The sequence below is a fragment of the Arachis stenosperma genome, chromosome 3, assembly GCF_014773155.1.
Source record: "Arachis stenosperma cultivar V10309 chromosome 3, arast.V10309.gnm1.PFL2, whole genome shotgun sequence".
Classification (NCBI taxonomy): domain Eukaryota; kingdom Viridiplantae; phylum Streptophyta; class Magnoliopsida; order Fabales; family Fabaceae; genus Arachis; species Arachis stenosperma.
In genome coordinates, this window is record NC_080379.1 from 36,605,985 (window position 1) to 36,610,632 (window position 4,648).

At 42.4% G+C, this 4,648-nt stretch overlaps 1 non-coding gene across 1 annotated transcript; it reads right to left on the bottom strand.

Moving 5' to 3' along the window:
• Positions 1–957: 957 nt before the first annotated feature.
• LOC130971913 (small nucleolar RNA R71) lies at positions 958–1,065 on the bottom strand. Its single transcript, XR_009083114.1, has one exon. It is a non-coding gene; the product is annotated as a small nucleolar RNA R71 (small nucleolar RNA).
• Positions 1,066–4,648: the final 3,583 nt, after the last annotated feature.

Below are 4,648 nucleotides of genomic sequence, written 5' to 3' on the forward strand. Positions count from 1 at the left end.
CAATCATATCTTCTCAATCATATCTTTTTAAAACCATAACTTTTCAATCATATCTTTTTATCACATTTTTTTAATTAATTTCTCAATCATATCTTTTTTATTTCTAATTTCAAAATCTTTTTCAAAAATCACTTAATTTCTTCCCCACTCTTAGTTTTCAAAAATTAATTACCTTTTTTTCAAAATTTCTTTTAATTAATTCACTTTAATTTTTGAAAATTTCTTCCCCTCTTTTCACATCCTTCTATTTATGGACTAACACTCCTCCTCAATGCACAATTCGAACTCTATCCCTCTTGATAAGTTTGAATTCTTCTACCTCCTCCTTCTATTCTTCTTTTCCTCTGACACCTCAAGGAATCTCTATACTGTGACATAGAGGATTTCATATTTTCTTGTTCTCTTATCTTTCATATGAGCAGGAACAAAGACAAAAGCATTCTTGTTGAGGCTGACCCTGAACCTGAAAGGACCTTGAAGCGAAAGCTAAGAGAAGCTAAAGCACAACTCTCTGTAGAGGACCTAACAGAAATCTTCAAACAAGAAGAAGACATGGTAGCCGAAAACAACAACAATGCCAACAATGCAAGGAAGGTGCTAGGTGACTTTACTGCACCTACTCCCGACTTCTATGGGAGAAGCATCTCTATCCCTGCCATTGGAGCAAACAACTTTGAGCTTAAGCCTCAATTAGTTTCTCTAATGCAACAGAATTGCAAGTTCCATGGACTTCTATTGGAAGATCCTCATCAGTTTTTAGCTGAATTCTTGCAAATCTGTGACACTGTCAAGACCAATGGGGTTGACCCTGAGGTCTACAGACTTATGCTATTCCCTTTTGCTGTAAGAGACAGAGCTAGGATATGGTTGGACTCACAACCTAAAGAAAGCCTGAACTCTTGGGAAAAGCTAGTCAATGCCTTCTTGGCAAAGTTTTTTCCACCTCAAAAATTGAGTAAGCTTAGAGTGGAAGTCCAAACCTTCAGACAGAAGGAAGGTGAATCCCTCTATGAAGCTTGGGAAAGATACAAACAATTGATCAGAAAGTGCCCCTCTGACATGCTTTCTGAATGAAGCATCATAGGTATCTTCTATGATGGTCTGTCTGAACTGTCCAAGATGTCATTGGATAGCTCTGCTGGAGGATCTCTTCATCTGAAGAAGACGCTTGCAGAAGCTCAAGAACTCATTGAAATGGTTGCAAATAACCAATTCATGTACACTTCTGAAAGGAATCTTGTGAACAATGGGACAAATCAGAAGAAAGGAGTTCTTGAGATTGATACTCTGAATGCCATATTGGCTCAGAACAAGATATTGACTCAGCAAGTCAATATGATTTTTCAAGGTATGTCTGGAATGCAAGCTGCACTAGGCAGTACTAAAGACGCTTCATCTGAAGAAGAAGCTTACGATCCTGAGAACCCATCAATGGAAGAGGTGAATTACATGGGAGAACCCTATGGAAACACCTATAATCTTTCATGGAGAAATCATCCAAATCTCTCATGGAAGGATCAACAGAGACCTCAACAAGGTTTCAACAACAATAATGGTGGAAGAAACAGGTTTAGCAATGGCAAGCCTTTTCCATCATCTTCTCAGCAACAGACAGAGAATTCTAAGCAGAGCCACTCTGACTTAGCAACCATGGTCTCTGATCTAATCAAAACCACTCAAAGTTTCATGACTGAAATAAGGTCCCCCTTAGAAACTTGGAGGCACAAGTGGGTCAGCTGAGTAAGAAAGTTATTGAACTCCCTCCTAGTACTCTTCCAAGCAATACAGAAGAGAATCCAAAAGGAGAATGCAAGGCCATTAACATGACCCACATGGCCGAACTTGGAGAGGAGGAAGAGGCAGTGATCGCCACTGAGGAAGACCTCAATGGATGTCCACTGGCCTCCAATGAGTTCCCTAATAAGGAACCATGGGAATCTGAGGCTCATAATGAGACCATAGAGATTCCATTGGATTTACTTCTGCCATTCATGAGCTCTGATGAGTATTCTTCCTCTGAAGAGGATGAAGATGTTACTGAAGAGCAAGTTGCTAAATACCTTGGAGCAATCATGAAGCTAAATGACAAGTTGTTTGGTAATGAAACTTGGGAGAACGAACCTCCTTTGCTCACCAAAGAACTGGATGACTTGACTAGGCAGAGATTACCTCAAAAGAGACAGGATCCTGGGAAGTTTTCAATACCTTGTACCATAGGCACCATCACCTTTGAGAATGCCCTGTGTGACCTAGGGTCAAGCATAAACCTCATGCCTCTCTCTGTAATGGAGAAGCTAGGGATCTTTGAGGTGCAAGCTGCAAGAATCTCACTAGAGATGGCAGACAATTCAAGAAAACAAGCTTATGAACTTGTAGAGGATGTTCTAGTAAAGGTTGAAGACCATTACATCCCTGCTGATTTCATAGTCCTAGAGACTAGGAAGTGCATGGATGAATCCATCATCCTTGGCAGACCCTTCCTAGCCACAGCAAAGGATGTGATTGATGTTGACAGAGGAGAATTGATCATTCAAGTGAATGAAGAATCCTTTGTGTTTAAGGCTCAAGGATACCCCTCTGTAACCATAGAGAAGAAGCATGAAGAGCTTCCCTCAAAACAGAGTCAAACAGAGCCCCCACGGTCAAACTCTAAGTTTGGTGTTGGGAGGCCACAACCAACTTCTAAGTTTGGTGTTGAACCCCCACATTCAAACTCTAAGTTTGGTGTTGGGAGGTTCCAACATTGCTCTGAACATCTGTGAGGCTCCATGAAAGCCCACTGTCAAGCTACTGACATTAAAGAAGCGCTTGTTGGGAGGCAACCCAATGTTATATTTATCTATTTTCCTTTGTTATTTTATGTTTTTTTTAGGTTGATGATCATGGGAAGTCACAAAATCAATTGAAAAAGCAAAAATAGCATGAAAAATAGAAAGAAAAACAGTACACCCTGGAGGAAAATCTGCTGGCGTTCAAACACCAGTGAATACAGTAAATGGGCGTTTAACGCCCAGTCTGGCACCATTCTGGGTGTTTAACGCCAGAAAGGGGCACCAGACTGGCGTTTAACGCCAGGAATAGGCAACAAGCTGGCGTTAAATGCCAGAAATGGGCACCAGCCCGGCGTTTAACGCCAGGATTGGCAGAAGGAGCATTTTTTGCTCGCCACTTGGTGCAAAGATGATTTATCCTTGACACCTCAGGATCTGTGGACCCCACAGAATCCCTACCTACCCCACCACCCTCTCTCTTCTTCACCCATTCACCAATCACCTCAATACCTCTTTCCCAAAAACCCCTCACCTATCAAATCCTACTATTCTCTTCACCACTCACATCCATCCTTCATAAAACCCCACCTACCTCACCATTCAAATTCAAACCACTTTCCCTCCCAAACCCACCCATTCATGACTGAACCCTACCCCTCTCCCCACCCCTATATAAACTCATCTTCACTCCTTCATTTTCACACAACCTACACACTACTTTTCCCCCTTGGCCGAAACACAAAGCCCCCCTCCATCTCCTCTATTTCTTCTTCTTCTACTCTCTTCTTTCTTCTTTTGCTCGAGGACGAGCAAACCTTCTAAGTTTGGTGTGGTAAAAGTATTGCTTTTTGTTTTTCCATAACCATTTATGGCATCTAAGGCCGGAGAAACCTCTAGAAAGAGGAAAGGGAAGGCAAAAGCTTCCACCTCCGAGTCAAGGGAGATGGAGAGATTCATCTCAAGGGTGCATCAAGACCACTTCTATAAAGTTGTGGCCATGAAGAAGGTGATCCCCGAGGTCCCTTTCAAACTCAAAAAGAGTGAATATCCGGAGATCCGACTTGAGATCCAAAGAAGAGGTTGGGAAGTTCTTACCAACCCCATTCAACAAGTCGGAATCTTAATGGATCAAGAGTTCTATGCCAATGCATGGATCACCAAGAACCATGATCAAAGTGTGAACCCGGACCCAAAAAATTGGCTTACAATGGTTCGGGGGAAATGCTTAGATTTTAGTCCGGAAAATATAAGGTTGGCATTCAACTTGCCCGTGATGCAAGGAGATGAACACCCTTACACTAGAAGGGTCAACTTTGATCAAAGGTTGGACCAAGTCCTCATAGACATTTGTGAAGAGGGCGCTCAATGGAAGAGAGATTCAAGAGGAAAGCCGGTTCAACTGAGAAGGCATGACCTCAAGCCCGTGGCTAGGGGATGGTTAGAGTTTATCCAACGCTCAATCATTCCCACTAGCAACCGGTCCGAAGTTACTATAGACCGGGCTATCATGATTCATAGCATCATGATTGGAGAGGAAGTGGAAGTTCATGAGGTTATAGCCCAAGAACTTTATAAGGTGGCAGACAAGACCTCTACCTTGGCAAGGTTAGCCTTCCCTCATCTCATTTGTCACCTCTGTTATTCAGTTGGAATTAACATAGAGGGAGACATCCTCATTGATGAGGACAAGCCCATCACTAAGAAGAGGATGGAGCAAACAAGAGATCCCATTCATCATGAAATCCTTGAGATGCCTCAAGGGATGCACTTTTCTCCACAAAACTACTGGGATCAAATCAATACCTCCCTAGGAGAATTGAGTTCCAACATGGGACAACTAAGGGTGGAGCACCAAGAACATTCCATCCTCCTCCATG